This window comes from Pseudochaenichthys georgianus, chromosome 3 (genome assembly GCF_902827115.2).
Source record: "Pseudochaenichthys georgianus chromosome 3, fPseGeo1.2, whole genome shotgun sequence".
Lineage (NCBI taxonomy): Eukaryota > Metazoa > Chordata > Actinopteri > Perciformes > Channichthyidae > Pseudochaenichthys > Pseudochaenichthys georgianus.
The window spans coordinates 46,532,290-46,557,975 of NC_047505.1; the positions used below are offsets into that span (position 1 = coordinate 46,532,290).

The 25,686-nt window shown below is 40.8% G+C and overlaps 1 protein-coding gene and 1 long non-coding RNA gene across 5 annotated transcripts in view; one reads left to right on the top strand and one right to left on the bottom strand.

The window, feature by feature from the left end:
- The first annotated feature begins 1,557 nt into the window (after nt 1-1,557).
- Nucleotides 1,558-5,067, top strand: LOC117468317 (uncharacterized). 2 transcript variants are annotated; one of them, XR_004554463.2, is made up of 4 exons: nt 1,558-1,656; nt 2,621-2,746; nt 3,796-3,906; nt 4,388-5,067. It is a non-coding gene; the product is annotated as an uncharacterized lncRNA (long non-coding RNA). The 2 variants fall into 2 exon arrangements; XR_004554462.2 differs by lacking the exon at nt 2,621-2,746.
- Nucleotides 5,068-18,088: 13,021 nt separating this feature from the next.
- Nucleotides 18,089-25,686, bottom strand: part of cd276 (CD276 molecule) — an 81,445-nt gene continuing 73,847 nt past the window's right edge. For 2 of the 3 annotated variants that reach the window (XM_034076746.2, XM_034076750.2), the window contains one exon: nt 18,089-18,933. The gene's annotated coding sequence lies outside the window, so the exon portion shown is untranslated. The remainder of the gene's footprint in view (nt 18,934-25,686) is intronic. The other variant, XM_034076757.2, reaches the window with a different exon arrangement.

Here is a 25,686-nt window from a genome sequence, read left to right on the forward strand (position 1 = left end):
TTAAAATAATAATAATAAAATATTGTTCTTCAATTCCTGTATTTTTTCATATTGCAGGGGAAAGAAATATCGCAATGTCAGTTTTTTCAAATATCGTGCAGCCCTAATAGAACCTGACCTTGTCTGTCTAATCTTTTTTTCTTCATGATTTTCTTTTAAATGTAACTGACAATTCTCCACACTATATCCAACCCAAGTATGCAAGTTCTACTACTAACATGTAATCTCTATTTATTTAAGTCTTGATGCATCGGTTGAAGACAAGTCACTGGGTAGGCTTGTAAACGATGACCACAAAATGCCCAACTGCAAGATGAGAACCATTGTCCTTGATGGGATGCCACATCTCTGCCTTTTTGCCCTTAGTGACATCGCCCCAGAGGAAGAAATATTCTACAATTATGGGGATGCAGACTGGCCTTGGCGCAAACAGGTACACATATAACTCAAAACTAACACGTGATTTAACACATGTTTTTGTTTCCCTCCATATAATTATAGTACCTAATTAATTTGTTGTTCGATTAACAAGTCATTTTAAATGGTTCAGATGTGGCAAACTATACTGGTATTGGAGAATTCATTAGATTTGCTATAAGTTTGGTCTGCTACCTCTATGAGCAAGTGGGGGAGTGACACTTTAATTGATGATGTATTTAATTAAATGCAGAACTTGACAGATTTCACCTGACAACTTGCATGCCCTTGCTTGCTTTTCAGTTAGCTAATGTTTGCAGCTCATGATTATTACATTACATTGCATTTAGCTGACGCTTTTATCCAAAGCGACTTACAATAAGTGCGTTCGACCAACAAGATACAAACTTGAAGAAAACAGAATCATAAAGTACATCAGGCTTCATAGAGCCAAACATTTCAAGTGCTACTCAACTGGCTTTAGATAAGCCAGTCCTTTATTAGTATATAAGTGCTTTGTTAGTAGTTCTATCGCTCGAGGTGGAGTCGAAAGAGATGAGTTTTCAGTCTGGAAGGTGTGTGAGCTTTCTGCCGTCCTGATGTCAATGGGAGCTCATTCCACCATCTTGGAGCCAGGATAGCAAACCCACGTGTTTCTGCTGATGGGAACTTGGGTCCCCCTCGCAGCGAGCCGTCTGGCTGATGCAGAGCGGAGTGCACGTGCTGGGGTGTACGGTTTAACCATGTCCTGGATGTAGGAAGGGCCAGATCCATTCGCAGCATGGTACGCAAGTACCAGGGTCTTGAAGTGGATTCTAGCAGTTACCGGAAGCCAGTGGAGGGAGCGGAGGAGCGGCGTGGGGTGGGAACATGTAGGAAGGTTGGAGACCAGGCGAGCCGCTGCATTCTGAATGAGCTGCAGAGGTCGGATGGCACATGCAGGTAGACCAGCCAGGAGGGAGTTGCAGTAGTCTAGGCGTGAGGTGACGAGAGCCTGGACCAGAACCTGCGTGGCTTTCTGGGTCAGCTGGGGACGCATCCTCCTGATGTTGTAAAGCGTGTATCTGCAGCAGCGGGTTATCTCAACATAAATGTTTACTATCTTCTTAGTGCATTCTTGTTTTTTCTAAGTTGCAGTTGACGACTGAGCAGTATTATCCAGACGCAGTTGAGGAGGAGACCTTCCCCTAAGACTTGTCTTCCCTCAAAACATCCACGACAGACCGTTCTTCGACCGAGGTAATTCAGTAATATAGAGCTGTCTCCACAATCTCATTATGTTGTGCCTTTCACTATGTAGTCCCCATACCAAGACAGGAACTTTTTTTCCGATCTCTTTTTCTGATACAGCTTTAATCCCGTTTCTAATTGGGTGATTTGGAACGATCTGACTGAGGAAACTGAATTGGTTTCATATTTTTGGACTAGCCTAGGTGGGACTTGTTACAGAAACCTGTCACACACACTTGTTTCTAGTCTTGTCCTCATGGGGACCTCCCGTTTTGTTTGAACTTGAAGTCATTTAAAAATATTTTGGCAATACCTTTAAGTGTCTAAACTCAAGTTGTTGTAGGCATATGTTTATACTATTTGAGCATAAGGATGTTTCAAACGGTGATCATTTACCTTAGCCTTGATGGGACTTGTTACAGAAACCTGTCACACACACTTGTTTCTAGTCTTGTCCTCATGGGGCCCTCCCGTTTGGTTTTAGCTTGAAGTCATTTAAAAATATGTTGGCAATACCTTTAAGTGTCTACACTCAAGTTGTTGTAGGCGTATGTTTATACTATTTGAGCATAAGCATGTTTCAAATGGTGATCGTTTACCTTAGCCTTGATGGGACTTGTTACAGAAACCTGTCACACACACTTGTTTCCAGCCTTCTCCTCATGGGGCCCTCCCGTTTGGTTTTAGCTTGAAGTGATTTCTAAATATTTGTGCAACACCTTTTAGTCTCTAAACTCAAGTTGTTGTAGGCATCATTCTACACCCTCTGAGCCTGTGCATGTTTGAAAGGGATACTTTTAATGCAATCCATTGCAACCCCTTTATGATATGTTCAGACCACAGTAATGAAGGACTTTGCTTTGATCCAAATTTAGTTTCAGAAACAGTTTTTGATTTAGCTAACTGTGGCAACTCATGAATATCTCAACATAAATGTTTACTATCTTCTTAGTGCATTCTTGTTTTATCTAAGTTCCAGGTGACGAATGAGCAGTATTATCCAGAGGCAGTTGAGGAGGAGAGCTTCCCCTTAGAGTTGACTTCCCCCTAAGACTTGTCTTCCCTCAAAACATCCACGACAGACCGTTATTCTACCGAGGTAATTCAGTAATATAGAGCTGTCTCCACAATCTCATTATGTTGTGCCTTTCACTATGTAGTCCCCATACCAAGACAGGAACTTTTTTTACGATCTCTTTTTCTTATACAGCTATAATCCCGTTTCTAATTGGGTGATTTGGAACGATCTGACTGAGGAAACTGAATTGGTTTCATATTTTTAGACTAGCCTAGGTGGGACTTGTTACAGAAACCTGTCACACACACTTATTTCTAGTCTTGTCCTCATGGGGCCCTCCCGTTTTGTTTGAGCTTGAAGTCATTTAAAAATATTTTGGCAATACCTTTAAGTGTCTAAACTCAAGTTGTTGTAGGCATATGTTTATACTATTTGAGCATAAGCATGTTTCAAACGGTGATCGTTTACCTTAGCCTTGATGGGACTTGTTACAGAAACCTGTCACACACACTTGTTTCTAGTCTTGTCCTCATGGGGCCCTCCCGTTTGGTTTTAGCTTGAAGTGATTTCTAAATATTTGTGCAACACCTTTTAGTCTCTAAACTCAAGTTGTTGTAGGCATATGTTTATACTATTTGAGCATAAGCATGTTTCAAACGGTGATCGTTTACCTTAGCCTTGATGGGACTTGTTACAGAAACCTGTCACACACACTTGTTTCTAGTCTTGTCCTCATGGGGCCCTCCCATTTGGTTTTAGCTTGAAGTGATTTCTAAATATTTGTGCAACACCTTTTAGTCTCAAAACTCAAGTTGTTGTAGGCATCATTCTACATAATCTAGCACTGTAACTAAATATGCTGAATATATAGAAACCATAACCAAATGAATCAAAACTCAAACCAAATAAAGATACTACTATATTTTGATTATAAGTAAAGGACCATCTGACATTATCAATCAAGCTATACTTCTTATTAGAAAACAATAATTCTGTCATGGGGTTAACAAATAACTAGCACCAACAATGACAATGATCTTGATCCAAAGACTTTTACAAACAACTACTTCATATTTAAAGTCTCCGTATCTCTCTTTAATATATTTCTATCAAATGTTTTCTTTATCCAGATGCCGTAATACAAGACACTGAAGAGTCTGAAGGTGAGGCCAGCATGTCATCCCTTCCAGATAGTACAAGAAAGGTCCTGACGAAACACCAGAAGTCAGCTAAAAAGAGAGGTGAGATGAAAAGTGACTACAATGAGGGTTAGATTGTTTCCCTGTTTAATAGGTTGAAAAGAGGATAACGCAGAGTGATGAATCAGCATCCGTTTAAATAAATTCCTTTTTTATACAGTTTGACAAATCAAACATTTCATGAAAAATACCTTTTATTTTCTAATTCTGATAACAATACTGTAAAGTTTAACCATATGACATATATTCATGCTAGCAATTCATTTAATTTATTCTCTGACAGTGCCTCATCAATTCTTGCTATGGATCAATGAATGTGAGACGTGTTCTGGAAGTAATATGGTCTGTGTTTACATTAGCATCGTTAACACTCAGAGCTAACCTGTACTGGAGAGAGTATGTGTAAAGAAGCAGGAAATAAACAGAAACTCACCTTGTGGTAAACCTGAGAGAGATTCATAACTGTATGATACTGACTCTTAGGCTTCTTAAACCTATAACATGTTTTTTAATGTCCACCTAGGGAAAGAAATGGTTGTGAAGCGCATCTGGACATCTGAGGAAATTGCTGCTGTGGAACGACACTTGAGAAGATGGATATTTATGAATCAGGTTCCAGGAAAAGTTTTGTTGAGGATTGCATCTCTGCTGAACCACAAGCCCTATCAAATAGGGACTGGAGAGGTGTTAAGTATTACATCAAAAATAGAATATCTGCTCTCCGAAGGAAATTGGTATGGTTTTATACCAATGTTAGGCTGATTTTAGGCCTCTTTTTTTTTTGGCTTCGGATATATTCTGAAGTTGTACATTTTTTTGTTTAAAAAATACAGAAAAACATAAGGAAATTGGTATAAAACCATTGGAAACTACTTTCAATGCTAGGCTGATGTTAGGCCTTTTTTTTGTCTTTGGATATGTTCTGAAGTTGTACATTTTTTTGTTTAAACAATACAGAAAAACATAAGGAAATTTGTATAAAACCATTGGAAACTACTTTCGATGTTAGGCCTTTTTTTGTTGGCTTCGGATATGTTCTGAAGTTGTACATTTTTTTGTTTAAACAATACAGAAAAACATAAGGAAATTGGTATAAAACCATTGGAAACTACTTTCGATGTTAGGCCTTTTTTCCTTTTGAGTCTTCAGATATTTTCTAAACTTGTACATTTTGTTATAACAATACAGAAAAACATAATAATTTTGAAATAAATGTTTATTGCATTAAAAGAATGTTGAAGAGAGTTTATAATAATTATTATTATTAATAATTAGTGTTGGGTATGTTTCCTATCCACTACTTCTCCCATTCACAAATCCGAAACAAATAAAAAAAATCTATTAATATGCAACAAATATATTCCATTTCAGAGCAGAAGAAATAGCCTTCAAGGGTCAAACTCTGCACATACATCATTTAGCAGGGCACAGTGAAGCTCAAACATTCAACTGTGTGAACATGCAATACTTTGAAATGCAAAAGTGTGTGTGGTTGTGTACGAGAATCTCTTTAATCAATTTTTTCAATTCTAGCATCAAATTCGTGTGACGCGTTCTCGCGGTAGCCAATCAGCGGTGAGGATCTCAGCCTGACATTGGATCAGAAAACCAAAACCTCAGCCGTTAGCTGTTAGCACTCAGAGCTCACAGCTCCTCATATCTGTTCAGAAACTGGACAAAAGTTAAACATGAACAAAACACAGACTGTCTGTGTCATGGCGAATACAGTCGCTGTTGTATCTGTATCATGTTGTTGTGAGTCCGGATGGAGCATATACAACGTTAGTTTAGCCTGGTCGATCCGATCTCCATTCAGAAAAGACGCATTTTAAAAGGTTTTTCGCCTGCCGTCTTGTCTGCAGACTTGCCAAAGCATTAATTCATGGTTTTTACTAACCGGTATCAGTATGTTGTTTCTTCGGCATCATTTTGAAACATGTATTACAATTAAATCATGGTAAGTCCATGGGTATAAGCCCCCACCCCTCTCCAGCACGTCCTGTTTGAATGACAGAAGTAAACACAGCTGACAGCCACGGTGAAATTAGAGCGATGCAAATATTTACATTGCGTCCGGTGTGAACGCAGCCTAATGCAGTTCAGATACCAGACCACTGTTCTGACGCCTTTAAAGAAACTTTGAGATGTTAATAGTGCGCGGGCACAAAGGCCATGGTGGCTGTAGCACGTACAATTATTTTCGGGGCATCACGGCCAGACCGAGGGGCAACAACGGCCGTGGCCACCGTGGTCGCCGTGAAATTCCTACCCTGGTAACAAGGAAAGTCCATCCAACTCAATAATGTGTCTATAGTAACTCTGATCCCTTCCAAGATATGTAAACTAGAAATATGTGTGTGTCTGATCCCTTCCAAGATATGAAAACTAGAAATATGTGTGTGTGTGTGTATAATGGACCTCATAAGTGCTGACCGCTAGAAACTGAGCCCCACTAAGTGGGTAAAAAACTAGCGTGATGACAAAAGCTTGGAATTATGTTTATTTTAAGTGATTTTTGTGATTCTAATTTTTTTTCTATATTGCCTGATTTTTTACGGAGGTCTAGTATAGTTGGAAAGGGTGGGCCCCACAATTGGGTAAAATCAGTTCGGGCCCCACAATTGAGTTGCACAAGGATGTGTGTGTGTGTGTGTGTGTGTGTGTGTGTGTGTGTGTGTGTGTGTGTGTGTGTGTGTGTGTGTGTGTGTGTGTGTGTGTGTGTGTGTGTGTGTGTGTGTGTGTGTGTGTGTGTGTGTGTGTGTGTGTGTGTGTGTGTGTGTGTGTGTGTGTGTGTGTGTGTGTGTGTGTGTGTAAGAGGGTAGATAAAGATTAGTTTGAATGTTTGTATGTTAACAAGGCAGAAATAATGTAAAAGGATGCAGGCTACTGTTTAGCTGTCCTTGAGCGAGGCATTAACCCCTAAATCTCTCCTGTGGAGCTGCGGAGTGTGTGTGTGTGTGTGTGTGTGTGTGTGTGTGTGTGTGTGTGTGTGTGTGTGTGTGTGTGTGTGTGTGTGTGTGTGTGTGTGTGTGTGTGTGTGTGTGTGTGTGTGTGTGTGTGTGTGTGTGTGTGAGTGAGAGAGTGACCAGGAACACCATGGGTGTTACAAAGTTGACTAAATCATCCAAAGTTCAATGACAGTGGTGATCAGCAATGTCATGTGTTCAAATGTCTAATGTGAAGGATATCATGAAGCCTTAATGCAGTCGAATGTAAAACAAAAAAGTTATGATTGATGAAAGTAGTAAATCGGTCCGATTTGACCCGAAGACAACAGGAGGGTTAAGTGAAGCAGCTCAGGTGGCTTCACAAAAAAGACACATAACTTAAATTCGGCACATTATAACGCAAGTAATTTAGAGTAAAAAACGATAGTGATAAAACATTGTCATGAAACATTTAAGGTCTGGTTAGGTTTAGGGTGATGAACTGTTTGTGTTGTGGTTAAAAGAAACTGTTAAAATGAATGAAACCCAAAGCACAGCCTTCTGTGTCAACTACCATGATGTGACACAGATAAGCGGTAATTACACTTTAATGACTTTACAAGAAAATGCTTTTATTTAATTAGAATCCAAACATGCTGAAATAGATAGAAGGATGTCTTTAATAATTAGGATTTGGGGGCAAAATATTTTAGCTTTAAGACGTTTGTGACTAAAGTCAGCTGAAGGTCATCACTACGCATGTGTTACATTCGTTCATGCTGTTTCCATGCATTGAAATATTTGCCTAATAATTAATCTGTTTAATTCTGCTTTGTTTTTTCACTGACATGTTTTCAGACTCAACATGTAGAAGCATTGACTAAATGACTTATTTGAATTTGATCCATTGTCTTCCCACTTTCATTGGACCTCGAACTTCCATATATCATTAGTGTTTGTCTTTTGATGTTTGCAGCACTATCAAAGGATTTCCAGCCATCGGTTACCAACACATTATTCTATATTAAACTCCAGGGGTCCACCCCTCTGTGCTCAGCTGGCACAGCTCCACTCCCCTTTGTACCCATTGCACCTGTATGTCTTTGATGTTGATTCACAATAATAAACCGCAACCAGTTCTTCCTTTTCTCCTGGTTTCTTTAGAGGCTAACATGAATAGCATGGCACAATTGAACTAAGCATTTTTGCAGAATACTGATCAGAGTCTTGAAATAGCAGCACACTGAAAAAGCACACATTCATTTTGGCGTAGACGGCATGTAGCTGTGGCTCGTTCGTTTGGCAAATCATAGTATGTTCAGATGAACTGTTTGCCAAGTTCAGTTAGCAGGGGGGATTTAGATGTTTTATTTCATTTTGCGGGAGCCACAATTTGGAGCCAAGGTTTCAGCCGAATAAGTACTGTACATGAAAAAAGGTCAGATGCAGTTTACACCTGTGTAGGGATGAAATCCAAGCAGATTTGGGAACTCATCCATTCTGATAGTAAGTATGTTTGATTTGGAGAAATGAGGAAAAGCAATTGCTGGAGTTTCAAAAAATGCATCTTTCAAATAGGGTAATGACATTGTGACTGTTTACCATTCATAACAGAAAGTATTTGATAAACACAATATACACAATAATCTGTTTAGGTGTTCATCTCTTTGTTGTCATACTGAGTTTGGCCTTAATCCACTTTGACCTTGAAGATATGGACACACGTTGGCGTGGTCATTCAAATACTCTGCCTTATAAACGTTATTTTACAGGGTTTAGTGCAATAACAATCACATGCACAATTTATATCCCAAACATTTATATTAAATATATGTATAAAATAACCTGAATTCAGTATGGCATACTTAAAGCACTACACAGCATTGGTACTTTTGAAGCGTTCATTAAGGAACATTTGCATAATAATGTTGAATGAAACTCAAAACCCTTTTAAGAGAAGATAGTGCTTGTCGAAAAACAGATGGACATATTGACCCAGCATGTAATACGATTTTACTCAGCAACAGGCACTACAGAACAGCCTGAGTTGTCCATTCATTCATGATGCACATGCTTACCTGGACCTGAAAGCATCCGTGGGGATCCAAGACCTTCCCAGGCTGATGTGATCTTGATCTGCAGGGGACTCATCCAGATCAGACGTCAATACCACTTCAACATTTGATGCAAAGTAGCATTGGAGCAACTCTGAGCTGTTATTCAATTCTTATTTGTGTCACTACCCAGAGCTTTGGAAAGCCCTCTACTTGTAAACAAAGAGGTTTTCTTTCAGACTAAGCTCCCCGTTCAGCATGAGAATAAAATGTCCACCGTATTATTACTGTCGCAGAAATCCTTGTTCTTATTCTCTATCTTGCTGCTGGAAATATTAGTTGTCTTCCCGCAGCTTTTTAACATAGGGATATCAAAAGGACTAATGTGACAGTGCAACCATAAAGCTGTACAGATATCTATGTATTCACAGCTGGTATTCTTGAATTTTTCGGATTGAGGCTTTACTTCTTAGAACCTCAATTGCCTTTTTTTTTTTCATTGTAGTTTGTCATGTCTTCCCTCCCAACAGATACCTTCATTTTTTGACTCTCCTAAACCCTTGCATCAACATCTCATACGCAGTGAGGCTACTTGCCATTCAGGGTAGAGGGTAAGCGTGTTAAGAATTCAGGTGCTTGCACATTTCTCTGTTTCTTCTCTCCCTTTAACATCATGATTCACACAAGGAATGTTGATCTAACCTTCGAAAGCAACTCACTTTTGTCCTTGCAGATAGTACAAGTAATGACGTATAGCTTTTAAAAGTACATGTGGAAAAGAAACAAAGACCTCACGAGGCTTTCTATAGATTTCTTCCCATCTATTCTCACACATTACTCCCTCTGTCGAATAAGGAGGCGTAATTAAAGGGCAACATTTTAAACTCAAATGTTACACCTTACCACTGAAGTGATTAATGAAACATGGAGGTGTAATTGTCTGAATGTGTACTTGTGTTAACACATTAACTCGCACAACCCCATAGACTATAATGAACATTCTACTTGTGTTTGACCCTTAATACGAGGCTGCTGTCACACATTAAGGCTGTTCACACGAGAACGACCAGCACTACACTAGAACTATTATATACTGCATTTACTTTGAGCTTTGAATATAAGTGCTTCTGCAGATTTCTAATTTCAGGCTGTGTGGTGTCATTTTATCTTAAGTTTTCTCATTGGGTCACCTTTTAAGAGTTGTGGGAGTTATCTGACATTTAGGGAAATATGAATATGCCCAAAAATGAGAGAGGATGGATACCACTCTTATATTCTTTTGTTCAATAAAGTAGGTGCCATAACGCTACTTAGCCCAAGTTCATTATTTGTATTTATTATTTGTAGGATCCGAACGCGAGTTGAAGGAGGCAATTGAAAGTTGGAATCAAGGTCAGATCCACGATACACTTCTCCAAAAAGGAATTGGATCTTCCATCCCCCAGCTGGCTCACATCAGGAGGTGTTTGGGAAAGATTAAACAGATCAGTACGAAATGTTCTCAACTCCACTCTGAATGTAGAAAGTCTCGACGAAGAGGGACTTAACAAAGTCTTATGTGAAGCAGAAGCTATTCTCAATAGCCGTCCAATCACCAAAGCTTCTACAGATCTAAACGACCTAGAAGCACTGACACCGAATCATCTTGTGCTCCTTAAGACAACACCATCCGTGCCACCAGGACAGTTTCAAAAGGAAGACATTTACGCTCGCCGCAAGTGGAGATAAGTTCAGTATACGTCAGACTTATTCTGGAAAAGGTGGATTAAAGAATATCTACCCCTACTTCAAGAACGACAGAAATGGTCTAAAATCAGACGCAACTTCACACCAGGAGACATCGTGATCATCATGGATGACTCAGCGCCTCGGAACTCCTGGCTTACTGGAGAAGTTGCCGAGACCATCGTTGACAAAAAGGGACTCGTACGTATGCTTCGGATCAAGACCAAGACTGGTTTCCTGAGCAGACCAATTAACAAAGTTAGCCTTCTTCAGGAGTCAGAGGACTTTTGCCAAGTCTAAATGGACTATTTTTGCCTATTTTATTTGTTGTCTCCTACCCCCTGCACACACACAAACCACACTAAGCATTTTGCTGATACTGATTAGTGCAGGGCTCTCAAGTCTCACGCATTTGGCGTGAGACACACGCATTCCACTCCATTCACACGCTCACACGCCACACCTTGTATTTCTCACGCAGAGATTTCTTTCCAGGGTACCGCCCACCAAGTTGCGCCGCAATTTTGTAAACAAACTAGTACAGAATCACTGTAGCCACGCATCAACCAATTAGAAAATAACATGGCTGTATCCGGGTAGGATTTAGACATTCTGCCCTATACTTTATAGACAGGTAAGGGTTTCAACATTTTCCAGGATTTCAATACTTTGATTGAATACATTAATCAGTTCTTTACACATGGTGCTCTTTTTAGATTTCAGGAACTACTACCTTTCCATGGGCCGGAGGAACAGGACAAGGTCAGTGTGCGAAAAAGTACACGTCCCACCGTCCGGGACGTGTTATTTACAATATCGGACAAGTAGATCTTTCAATTGACTTGTCCGGCGGACAATTGACGTTTTTCGACCTGATTTATTGACAAATTATTGATACATTCAGTTTACAAAAGGCAGAACTCATTCGCAAATTGTACGTGTCCGCCATTGTTCGTTTAGAAGTGTTAGTTTCGGTTCTGCTTGTCGATTCCTAAGGAAATGCATCTCGCCGCTTTCTGTACAGTTAGACGGGGGCGGAGCGGGGCGGGAAGTGTAGCACAGTGGCAGGCTTGGGAAGCAACACTCGGTTCCGAGTAGGAACAAATAACAATTTCCGGTACCGGGATTAATAAGAGTTGTGAGGACAGGAGGCGAGGCCGAGCCCCGCGGACTGCAGCTCTCTCTATGCTCCGTATCAGCTGATCGCTGCTCGGTGCAGCTCAGCGTCTCTCTCTCTCTCTTTCTACACACAGCGGATCCGCTGCCCGTTTAACAGCCTCATCTTTGTCAAACTTTCTTATGTTCTTTCTCTAACACGTAATGAAGGTTATTAAGCGTTTTAGCTCCTGTGTTGTTAATATTAACCACCATTTCCTTTATGAAGTGAAGCAGCCTCCCTGTCTGTGTCCTCGCGCTGTCCTCACATCCCCGGACCCCCAGACTCGGAGGAGCAGGATGTCAGTATTGTTTATGAAGCAGGGTATAGAAAGTACATTATGGAAATGAAAATAAGAACCGGAACCGAAAATAACTGGAATCGAAAAGCAGAACCGGAATCGCTCACTTCTCACTTACGTTAGCGGTGTCATAAAAACACCCAACTCTGCACATGACATACACATAATCAATTGAAATCAAAAGCAAAGCATTTGAGTAATAGAGTCTCTTGGTTCCTTTTTTTAAAGGTGACCGGTTTGAGCCAGTTTGGGAGGCTCACTAAAATAGCTCAACTTGTTCTAGTGCTCCCTCACTCTAATGCCGATGCGGAGAGGGTTGCCACCAACACCTACAACAACAAAAAACACACACACACACACACACACACACACACACACACACACACACACACACACACACACACACACACACACACACACACACACACACACACACACACACACACACACACACACACACACACACACACACACACACACACACACACACACACACACACACACACACACACACACACACACACACACACATCCCTTCACTAAGAATGAAATAAATATGTTTTTATTTGTATGAATTTATGTGTCATTTATCAGATAAGACCACCGTCCCCACCCAAAGCCCAGCCGCTGCCAAAATCTCACTCTGAACTCTGTTCAAAACTTGAGAGCCCTGTTAGTGAGTACAGATGATCACTTTTCCAAAAAGACTGCAATATATGAACTCTGAACAAAAAATAATTCAAGAAAGAGATCTGGATGTATATTTTGTGTGTATTGTCATTTATTATAGTAATTGTAATTTTGTGAAATGATAATTAGGGGCCGGTATTGTAGGTGCCATAACGCTACTTAGCCCAAGTTCATTATTTGTATTATTATTATTTGTTTACGTCACTTTTATTTGTTTGTTGAGCACTTCCGGTAATTGTCACATGGGTGTGGTTTGGTTATATAAGTCACCTGCTTGTGCTGTCATTTTTTCTGTTGACCGTTTTGTCCATAGTTACTGTGTTTTGATTTTGTTTATTAAATATCCTAAAACTATCTTGCTTCAGTCATGGACTTTCTCTTCGAAGACACAGTTTATAGCCAAGCTTAGCCTCTCGGCGATTCAAACTGAACTGGAAATTGAGCCACCACAGCTACTGAAAGAAGGCAGTTAGCCTAGCTTAGCATACAAGCCAGATGCAGGCCGGTTGGAAAACAGCCAGCATTACTGTCAATGTTACAAAAAAAACGTATACCTTATATCATCTTCAAATAATTAGTGAGTTTAGTTTAAGCTTAAACCATTTACCAGACCCAGGCCAGCTGGTTTAATCTGCTTCCAGCCTCCATGCTAATTAAAGCTAAACTAAGCTAACCCTATCCTGGTTGTAGCAATGTTATGGACAAACATCTCAATTAAGGGAATAAGCAAATCAAGAAAATGAATAGGCCTATAATTGTCTTTTATAATCATTTATATAATTTTTCATAATCTTATTTTTATATAATAACTCATAGTAAACCACATAATAATCCCATGGTTATTCTCGAAATTACTGATTTCAACAGTTGGTTAACAATGTTTAGAAATGTAATTAAGATTTTAATAAAGTTAAATTGGAATTAATCCATGCTAATTCATGTTATATGTAACATGAATATTCTCTGAGCATTACAATTGGTCACAGTATCAGCTTCTTAAAACAACTGAAACACTATCGCAGTTGCTTTGCCTGTTTTATGTTTCACTCCCGCCTCTGCATGCTAAATACATTATCGAACCTCCTCAGGAGAAATAAAACACAACGTAAAATGCTGGCAGTGTTTTCTCCTTAAGCGGTGAACAAACCCAGCAGATCGTAAAAATGATGCAAGGATTTTCACGGTGAGCAGAATTCCCAGTAAGTGTTTACACACTGTGCTTACATCCAGAGTTAACCGACTACTGGCCACAGCCCAAGCTATTTACATGCACCTTGATAACTTGTGATAGAGTATCCCAGGATACCATGAATAAACCAATTACACAGTGGTCTTCAATCCTGCTCCTGGTTTTCTTTACTACCGGCTGCTTAATTGCTTCCACTTGCTGTCCCCTGGTGTGAATCAGTCCCTGATTAAACTGCTAAGAAGCGACAGAGCTCTGGATTTTTTGGACGGAGAGCGGCTGAACTCAGGTGTCCCATCCCAAACCGAACATGGGCCACTAGCTGCCAGATCCTCTTTACTTCACTGAGGTTTCTTCCAATAGTAGGCAAAGAATCGATTCATGCAGTAGTAGATATTTACTAAAGAGCACACTAAGCATTTACTGTGTACTTAAATTTAAGGAGCACAGCTGGCCCTATTTCAGTCACTTCTTTACTGGGACCTCATGTTCAAATCAAGTGAAATGCAGAGTAGCAGAAGTGCTAATATAAATCTACAGCGTGATTGGACCACAGCGTGAGCCACGGTGTGTGAGCTCCGCAGAGGGAGGAGACCTCGCTGGAACATATGAGTACTCTCGCTCCAAGATACTGTTTAATCCTGCCTGCATTGATTACACGTTTTTTAATCAGATTATATGAGTGGAATTGACTGCTGGAGAGTGTTTGTTCAGTCTGTTTTTCAGCCATAAATAGCCATCCAATGTATTCCAAATAAAACGCACCATTCGGGGCATGAGTGTGTGGCATATTAAACTGATCAAGTTGACCAGGAAAATTGGTTTCCCTCTTTGTAGTTGAGTCGTTGGTGTAGCCTGAGCTGTGTGTTCATTAAAGGTCACATGTCATGGCCATTTCCACTGATCATAATTCCATTGTTGTGGTCTACTAGAATAGATTTATACTGTGCAATTTTCCAAACTCACATTGGTTCCGCATACAGCATCTCTGTAAAGTATGTGTATTCACTCTCTCCACTAAACGGCTCATTGCAGCTCTTGCCCCCCCCCCTCCCTGTGAGTCCAGTGTGCTCCGATTGGTCGGGACCAGTCGGGACGTTGGGAATCGCGCTAAGCTCCGTGGAGGTGTGATTTCCTTGTTTAGCGATACACAGAGAAACACAGCCAAACTCACCCTGAGCACACACAAAGTCACAGCCGAAGTCAAAACAATAAGTGTGGCTTGATATTGAGTAAGAAAAAGGTTGATAAACGCTGTGAGAATGGGTCTGCAGAGAGAATTTTGCCGCGATCCCAACTGTCTGTTATCAGCCTGCAGCCAGGGAGGAGAGATCAGCAGAGCTGCATGCACTGAGTGTGTGAGGAAGTCCGTGGATTGGTCAATTTGGACCAATCAGCGGGGGCTTAACGTAACGGCTCCACGGACGTAACGTAACGGCTCCACGGATTGGTCCATTTCGTTCCGGGGACGACATGACATCATGATGTACCCGGAAGAATCAAATGGACAGTGACGTATCTCCAACGAGGCGTTTTGGGGAGGTATTTTCTGTTTTAGAGTTTTACTCGCTACAGGGTGTACTTTGAGGGTTTTGACTCTGCAGACCGTTTACATGCATAAAAACCTTCATAACACACAAGGGGACGGGCAATAACCGGAAAAGTATGACATGTCACCTTTAAGATCAGATAGCATTGCCTCAAATCGCTGCAGCGCCCTCACAATAAGAGCTGATTGTCTCTGTTAGCTATCTAGCTAGCAAGAAATTAACAGTGTCTTATTTTCAACAACGGTCTGTTAATTAAATAATAGTTGTATAGGGCTTTGTTCAACGGAGCAACCACAACACATCTTAAAACTGCAAATGTAAGTAGCCTACATTAGCACTTGATTTGAGACAGCCTTGCTTTTTATTTCCCATTGAGAGCACGCACATCTTTACCTGAATTTGCGCTGCTTCAAATACATCTTTATTTATTTCTGTCTGTGTTTCTACTTTGTAAGCACTCATGCGAATTAGAAATGTTAGTAAGCCTACACATGCAATCACCACAGCAAGCCTTTAACTGCTTCATGTGTTTGAATTTGAGAAGTCTGTGAAATGTTCTCTCATGTGTTTGATGTAGTTGGCAGTTGGTGTAACCCTTAACCCTGCAAAGTGTTTTATTTGGATATATAAATAAAAATGCAACATTAGAATCTCAAACATGTATCCTCTTATGCTCGGGTCTGTGAGGTGACATTAAGTGTGAACAATTACGTAGCTGGCAGGCTGTGTATTTGAACAAGTTTAGGCTGAATTTGTAAGGACAGAGTTACTTTGCCAATTCAATTCACAGTCTGTACTCACTGCCCCTTATGTTGCAACATGCTGTGTAGAGCATTCGACTACAAAGTGCTGCAGAGTAGGAAGTATTTCTAAAACATTTAAGTTATTCTTAAAAACAATAATCACAAAATATAGGTATAACTCACTGTAATTTACAATAAAGTGAGCCAGCCCTAGCACATTTACACAGTAAGCATGGGCATCAAAAGGCCACCCAAATCTCATACAAAGCTAATATGTATATTATGTATTTATGTGTGTGTGTTAGCCAAATCAAGTGGGTATCTTAGGGTATAATTTTCACCAAGTTCTAATGTGTATTTATTACATTTGTTAATTTGGCTATCTCCACTCCAGCTTTTTTTAACAGTGACAACATATTCATGTCGGCTGTGTCTGGTGGAGACAAATGGATAAAGTGCTGGACTTCGAATCAGGGGGTAGCAAGTTCGAGTCTCACTGCAGTCAGCATGTCGCTGTGTCCCTGGGCGAGACACTTCACCCCAAATTGCTCCTGTGGGGATTGTCCAAAGTACTGAGTGTATGTAAGTCGCTTTGGATAAAAGCGTCTAACAAGTGACATGTAATGTTCTTTTTTCCTTTTGAGTGCCATGGATGGTGACTTACTGTATAATAATGTTTCTGAAGGTAATGTAGTTTGGAATAAAGGATTGTTAAAGGACGTGTAATTAAGTAGATTATTTGTTTATACATAATTTAGAATCATTAATATCTTTGTATATCAATTTGACCCTGATTATTTTGTATTGTATAATAATTCTCATGTGAAATGTTTGTATTATTGTTTTACACATTCGAAATAAATCTAATCAAATCAAATAAAAAAAAATAAAAAGGGTTTGACGGACTTCCAAAGTAATAAGGGTTCGGCATTTACATCCTGTCTCACCAGAATATTTTGAATTCCTCAGGTACCGATTCAGCAATGAGCTTATATTTCATCAAATTTCCTTCAATCGGAATTTGATTTCTTTTGAACCACTTTCTCACATCTCTGCAATCCCAGATTTCCACCAGCAGCGTGTCCCTTCTTAACTACAATGTAAGATCTAGAAGCCTTTGCCGACATTTAGTTTTAGGGGACCAATGACTCCGTTGAAAATGTCTTCAAGACTGGCATTTTCTTCCTTAAATCCCAAGAAATGTTTTTCCCCCACTTCCTGAATGAGAGAATAGGCACTTCTCAGAAAGGGGCCGAGCAAATAAACCCTGGGGCCTGGGGCCACTAATCTGTAATTTAATTTCAGGCGGGTGTCTGGGCCATGAGGACACACAGCAAGGTCAAGGGCTACTGTACAGAGAGATCTGTGCATTTGGGCACAGCCTGGGGTTACATCAACAGTCTCATCCAGCTTAGGAAGAGGACTTAGTATGTGCGCGTGCTCCTGTGCATGTGTGTGTCGTGGAGGTGTTTCTAATACACGTCAGACTTGATGCAAGGTAGCTATTTCGCATATGACGGCAACAAACAATCACAGCGAAAATCCATTATTCAGAACAAGTCAAATGTTTGGGATGACTGAGCATCGGCAAACACAGAGGATTAGCCCTCAAATAGGACTGTGTCTATCCGGGAACAATTCAACATGTCATTGTTGATCTGCATGTAAATGAAATATTTGTATTGCTTTAACAATAGTTCTTGTTTTACTCATTATGTAGAATAGTCTAGTCGGCAGATAAATCAACTAATGGAAAAGTGGAAGGATGAATTCGAGCAGCATGGCTAATCCTGTGGGTGAAGAAATGTCTGTAATAAACTCAACCTTGTTCTGCCCGAACGAGCACAAAGTGGCCGCGGGAATGGGACCAATAATTACCAATGACCAGGCAGTTTCACCATGTCTCTTTTATGTAAATAGGCACTGGGTTATCTTACACAAATGGCTTTGGCATTCATACATGAACATATGGCACAGGGACATGCTCAAGTACCTTACAAAAATGGAATAAAAGTACAGCTAGTGAGGAGAAGATGAAACATTCCACAGCAGCAGTAAAAACGTGTTCATTAAAAACAATTTCTTACATATAAGGCTGTCAGGTCAGTGAGGAAATCAGGGTGTATCCCATGCACCATTTGCAGTGTGTTGGAGCTTAGCTGGCATTCAATTTCAATTCTCTCAAGTTACTGAATATAGGAGCGGCGCACACTGACAGGTACAAGTTACTCCAGCGACAGACGCTAATTAGCAAGTGCAGGAGTAATGGAAGAGCCAAGCTCCCTCTCTGGCAGAGAGACAGTGATGGCAACTGAGGCAGGGTCATCTCTTTAAGTGTCTCACTTCCTATTAGACAGGCGATCTCTGGCACATGCCCCATCACAACCCATACGGAGTGATGTCAGCCACGGAGAAAGGATCCTGTCACATCCTGTGGTTTTCAAACAGAGCTTCTCTTTTGCATACTGCATAAAACAACTGCGTTCACTCACTGCCGCGGCCCTCCATTGACAGGGAAGAGAGAGAGGGCAATAGAAAATAATGACACATGATATGTTTATGTGTTTTGATGGAAACTCGGGGGAAAGTCATGGAAGGAAGATGATGGACTCAGCTTCTGCTCAGCGAGGCTTTGACATTCTGTAGGGGGACGCTGGAAATAGTCTCCAGGTTGATGGATAGGTGGAGTGGGATTACCCGCTAGACTCATCTCCTGCCCGCCGCCTGGCCCCGACTGCTGGAAAAAGACACAAAAACACAATACGTATAATGTCAGGCTGCTCACCGTGGGAGAGGTTATTAACTTTGAAAAATAATGAAACACTGCAGGCCTGTCAGAGTAACCAGCAGCTAACCCAATTACTAAAACAGAGGTAATCCCACTGGTAAATCTTGGTCTCATGTGCAGATTATAATACTTTTCCACTATTATCGTAATAAATAATTCAATCAAAGTGAAGAAAACAGCAAACAAAGCAATTTTAGCATTATTAAAAAAAAAAAACTAGAAGCTGCTTTTCCAAGGACGTTCCAACCTTCAAGTCTCTCTCCACCGACACATCCTCCTCTCTGTTTCACAAATGTATCTCTGAACTTCTTATGCTTCTCCTCACTCGTAGCCCCTGCGGACCACCCCACCGCTGGCACTGCCTGATAAATTGTTCTCCCTGCATCGTTAAACAGTTTGAATTAACTTGGTTGGAATTTAATTATGTCACACATAAAGCTCTTCTACTTGAAGCTTTTAAAAGTAATATAGTTTGCTATATGCTTGGAGGTTCGGCTTTTAGATACATTATTCAAGCCAGTTAGCTATATCTGCATGCAACTGGACTTCTAAATGGAAATAACACACTTCATCAGGATGGATCTTTTAATTTGTGTTTCCGAGAAAAAATGGTGCTCTGTGTCGGATTAAGACCTCAGCTGTACTTGTCATAAATCCACTTTGATTAAGATATACTGTAAACTTCAATAGATTTGACTCTGTTCACATGCCTCCTGAGCACTTACTGTGTCTATGCTAATATGTCCTCACAGGAAATACAAAAATAGTTCCGTTAGTGAGCTTCTCCTACCTCCTAATTGACACTCATTATCTCCCCTTTATTAAATGTTAGGCTGATGCGATGTGGATATCTCCTAACTGAAACCCTAAGGGCATTACTAACAGCTCCAAAATGTCAAAGCAAGAACTAAAACAGTAATAAAGTATGTCATTCTAAATGATAGGAGTGTTTGCAAATTGCAAAAGGCGCAGAATAATATCTGTTTTGCAGAGCAGCGCAAGATTGGAAAGTGGAGTCTTGCTTGCATTTGCTACCTGTCAGAGGGTAATCCGACTTATCCATCACCCAAATGAACAATTTTCACACATGCATTTTCTCATCAGATTGAAATACCCCTTCAGCCCCCAGAGAGATCTCAGCATCTGTATTTCAAAGAGCAGTCCTGCTATCTGTTGAGTCCGGAGGTCAGAGGTGAAACGAGAGACCTTTACCGAGACACTGGATGAACATCTGCTGCGGAGTAATTTAGAATCTCAAAGAACCACAGGGACAAGCAACCTGAAACGATTTCTTTTTTTCCCCTGGGATTGTTAACACAGGCAATCAAAAAGTAAACTCCTACTTAAGTGTTTAACAAACAGCTTCTCTCTGGCGGAGAATCCAAAGCAGGCTTGGCAGGGCAGAACCGTCGGTGCACTCCAACACCTGAGACGCAAGCTGATGGACAGATTCATTTAAAGCAGGTACACGAGATTGCACACTAATTTACTCGGGCAAGAGGAGATTGTTCATGTGAAAGATACACCGGCACCCAGGATTCAATCGAATGAACCGTTGAATCCAACCATTTCTTTCCTCATCTACATTGAAAGTAGTGCCGGACTTCCTGCGCCCTGTCGGTTACTTTTTTACATGTATATTCTTGTGGAACATCACTCCTCAAAACAGCAGGCCTGATGCGTTTAGACTTCGACAGAAAAACAACAACAATCCGATCGACTATCAAAGACAAACAGCAGGCATGGGATTATGAAAGTAAATGTTTGGGAATAACCTTGGGAAGTGTTGAGGATAATGAGGAAGCTGCTAAACTTTGGTCGTTACCAGATGATCAAACACACCATGACAATTTCTCTGTATATAATGAACAATTATACTATTTCAGATTTGCTTCCATGGATGCAGTTGCCTTTCAAAAAAGGCCTTACAGACTTCAATATACAGTGGAGAGCTTAAATGGAAATAGGATCCCGTGGGAGTGGCGGGACAGAAAAGGGGGGTGTGGAAGATATCTACTGTAAATAGCGGTTAGTACCGTCAGTGTGGGAAGAGATATAAGAGGCTATTATTATAAGGCTTAACGATGCATTGTACTTCATGGCCTTCAAATACACTGTGTCTTCTGTCTACCTTCCCCCAGCTTTCTCTCTTTATAACGAGTTGTGAAGTCTGGTACAAAAACATCAGTTTCAACCTGAATGTAAAGCTTAACTATTAATAAAAACACCATCACTGCTGCTCTCTAAATGCGACATTAGGCCATCTGATTTATAACATGTTGCTAGTGGTATTGCGGGAGGAATTAGTATTTTAATAATGCTTATTTTCAGTTTTCTAAAATTGGATAATTTAAAAACTTGTTTGACATTTTGGGGAATTTGTTTACTTGCAGAGTTATTTAAGAATGTCACTTTATGTCTGCAGGAAAAATATGAAGCAGCAAGCAGCTTAGCACAAAGACTTTAAGATATAATAATATTGCCGCTCTTTCCAGTTGTTGTGCTAAGCTAAGCTAACCTGACATCGTACTGGGAAGAGAGTGATATCAATTTCTTCATCAATTTCATCTAACTCTCATCAAAAAGGAGGGCCATGTAAACATGTAATCGTTTGTATTCTACTGACATGTATATAGACCTTTTGCACTACTTTTTATTTTGTATTTTATTATATATGTTGCATTGTTGGAGGAGCTCAGGTCAGAATCATTTCATTGCCATTTGTACACTTTAGCTTTGTGCATACGACAATAAAACCTTTGAATCTTGTAATCTTGTAAGCCGTCTACCTTAGTGATAATTCACAAAGGTTTCAAAAAGCATCATTAAGAAGTATGCAGTTCTGCTGCAGGCCCATCCATCTTGTCCCAATAACAACAACAATAAGGTGTGTGAGGTGTGTAACGAGTCATTCTGTTACCACTCCACTATTATTCCAAAGCAGCTGCACACATCACACTCTAAAAATCTCACACCTTTATCAGCCCTTTTTCTTTGGTCGAGGTACCCCAACCTCGACCTCTCTCCGAAAGCAGCCTGCAGCCCCCCTGGTGTTAATTATAAGACTTTTTCCACTGGAGCCTGGGTGGGACGTGAAAGTGCATTAATCTTGATTCTCCACTTCAGTCTAAAAGATCATTTGAAGAGACTCCTGTGGTAAGCCCCAAGGCGAGGTGACTCAGTACCACGAGAAAGGGAGGAGGAGGAGGAGGAGGAGGAGGAGGAGGAGGAGGAGGAGGAGGAGGAGGAGGAGGAGGAGGAGGAGGAGGAGGAGGAGGAGGAGGAGGAGGAGGAGGAGGAGATGCCGGCCCACCTCAAAAGGAAAGTCAATAATTTACCTCAAACCACAAATGTTGTTAAGTATGTTAATCTGGATGAATATAAAGAGGGTGACATGACAGGCGCCAGTCTTCCACCTGTGAGTTGCTCGATGCAGCGTGAAGGTGCCTGTCCCCCTATGAGCTGAAGGGCTGTGATGCACGGTAGCCTATCATAGGTATGCACAGGGGTCATTGCTGCACTTTGTGTTGACCCCATAACCATGAACCACAGTAGATGCACATTTACCATTAAAATAATGAAACAAATCTAAAAGGTAGAACAATGGCCTTGAATAATGTCCAACTCATATTGTATATAAGAATTAGATTGACGTCACCTATTGGCTTGTACACATGTTGTGAAATCTTGGTGTTATTGCAGTCACCATCTTGGTTTTTGGCCGTTGCCACAATTAACTGTGAAAAACTAAAAACACACCGTAAAAGGTTTAGTTCCAAGATAAGAACACAAGCAATAATCCTGTCAGGAAAATGTTTACTAAAGTAATACATCCATTGAGATTAAGGGTAATGTTATCATAGACTTCTATAGAATCTGACCTTTTTCTCACGATGCTGGCGATTAGTGACAATGCTAGTTTCAGACAAAGCCGCATGGCGTTCACTTTTAAGACCCAGAGGTTAAGGCTTGGTTCAAACACTGAATCTTTGCAAATCCACTCGTGCACCACTGACACAATGTGGACTCAACTCCCGATCTTATAGTTGAAAGAAAACACCTTAAAATCATTCTCAAGTCATTGAGTTCATTTCTACAGAATAATTTCTGCGCAATTAATTTGGAATGACTTGCTCTGCATGTTTGATCACGTTCTTCCTTATAATTAGTCTTCTTTTGCATAAAAAAAACCCTTAATGCAGTTATTTGGCTTCAACTATACGAGCATGGATAGTTTCACTTATGTGCAATAACAGGTATCTCTGTTCAATGATCAACAGCCTTAGCATCTTCCCATCACCGTGGGGGGGGGGGGGGGGGGGGGGGCTGTTCAGCATTTAGGTGTGCCCATCTGTAAATGCTCTGTCGCTCTCAACAGATTCTCTTTGATTGCTATCTGTGTACTTTTTTTTTTAGATGTTGTCCTTTATATTCGACGTGTGCACCATGACATCAAGTCAAGTTGCTCGTACGTGTGAACCTATCTGGCAATAAACCTGTTTCTGATTCAGATTTGTAAACAATAGGCAGGGATCCATTTAAAAACAACTGTTTGTGACGAGAAGCAGTTGCTCGCCATGAACTGAACCTTTTGACTGCGTAGAAAAATCAGCTTATAGAGGAGAACTCAGACATTACAAGAGAGATATTTGAAATGTGACGACTGCTCAGAGAGAGTGTTTTGATCGGTACGGAGTGAGGCATGTTAAGTGAAGATAATATGTTGTGACAAGGCGGGCCATGGCCTGATGACCACACAACAGTCATGTTATCGCCATGGTGGTCTCTATTGCCCACAACACATGGCAACATATACATCTGCGTAATATCTGTTGCGGGGTCAAAGGTGTGCTCGCCTGGACGCAACATTTAACAGAGTTACAGGTTATTGAGATCCAGTGAACCCTTTTGCTTGATATCAGTTTGCATTATTCCTGTGTATGTCCATACCGCAGAAAGCTTAGAGCGATATGAAGCAGCCTCAGAGAAGAGAGGGATGGAGATCATTTCAGTATTGGTAAATCACTTTCATTACAGGACATTCTATTGCTTGTTACAGCCTTTTATATGGAACCCTCTTTATCAGCTATACATTGATGGCATGCCTCAGCATCCCAGTTGTATCCATGCACCCTTTGTGTCCCCACACCGCTGATCTCGTACACACTCTCTCATCTGCATGATGAGTAATCTATGGTAGCTAATTGAGCCCAGAGGCAGTTGGTTTCGATGAAGGCTCCTGTGCTTTTCTGGCAGAAACAGGAGAAATAGAGCTCTCTGGAGAAGGCGACCCGAGCAGAACTCCTGCCGCGTTCATTAGCTGTCATTGATCAGCGATTCAGTTGCTGCGCACCACAGCTCACATATTACCAGTTTCATGTCCTCAGAATTAATATAAAGGTACGAAAAGGGAGCCAGCACAGCATTTTCTTCATTATAAGTTATTTTCCAATGCGTTTTAATGATGTGGATGGATTTTTGCCACGGTTTTAAATGGTATGCAGAGACTGCCACGCAGCACACTTGTCCATTCCTCCGTTTTCTGATATCAATATGAGCTCCTATATTCAGTTATCGGCTTCCCTCAGAGGCTATCATCGCTGCGGCCTTCCCCATCACAGGAGATGTACTGTAGAAGGATGCCGAGAGGTATAAACATGCTGATAAACGGCTGAGACAAAAGTAGAAATAATGCAGAGATCAGAGACACTGGACGAGTGAGTCAAACTCCACTTGGAGACACCTCCCTGGAGAGAGTCCAACGTAAGAGTCCTGTCTGACATCCTCAGCGTCTGCAGGGCTTCACCTGCGACGCACAGCAGAGAGGAACTCCAAGAACTCTCTTCTCGACTACCTCGCTGTTCCACACACCAACTAAAACAATCTGATTTTTAGAGAGCACACACGCCATCACTTATACCGACCTGCTGCAGACTTGTAAACCACATGTAGACCGGTTTCCTTCCTCACTTAAATCCATTTTACCTCTTTTATCTTGTCCCCATCCCTGGAGAAAGAAACCCCCGTATGTGCAATCTGTACTTACACAACCATGACCGAGTAAACCCTGAGCTATTACTCCAAACGAATATAACAAGGAGATTTATTCTACAGAGTTTAAGTGAATGTATAGGGGGAATTAAATCAATATTTCTCAACTGCGCTGAATGAGCCTGAGAGGGGCTATTATGTAGCACTAATTGCACCTATAGGGCCTATCTTTAAAAAATGGAATCTCTCTCATTGGAATTCATTGAAAGTCGTAGACCGGGATCGTCATTTCACTGAGTTTTCATTTATTCCCTTCATGTCTGCCTTTGAATATGTATTCTCTTCTCATTTGCAGCGATCTGTGTCTCGGCCAAGGTTCTGCAACAACTTGTATATAATCCTTCAAAAGAACAAAAACTCTTTCATACAATGTGAGGATTATGAACAAAGGTTTCAGCGGGCCAAAGCAGAATTTCACAGAGGACCTTGCAAGGTTCCCTCGACCCACGCCAGTCGTGTGATGGTGCACATTAACTCCAGTGTCCAAAGAACAACACCACTGATATTCAGCATGTTCAAGTGTTGCTGGAAAAGGCATTACTCAGACCCTGTGGTTACACAACTCTCAGTGAGTAACGAGTTTATTTTGAACTCAAAATCTAACTTTGGAAAACAACCAGCTGACTCACTGAGTATTCTGAATCATCACTA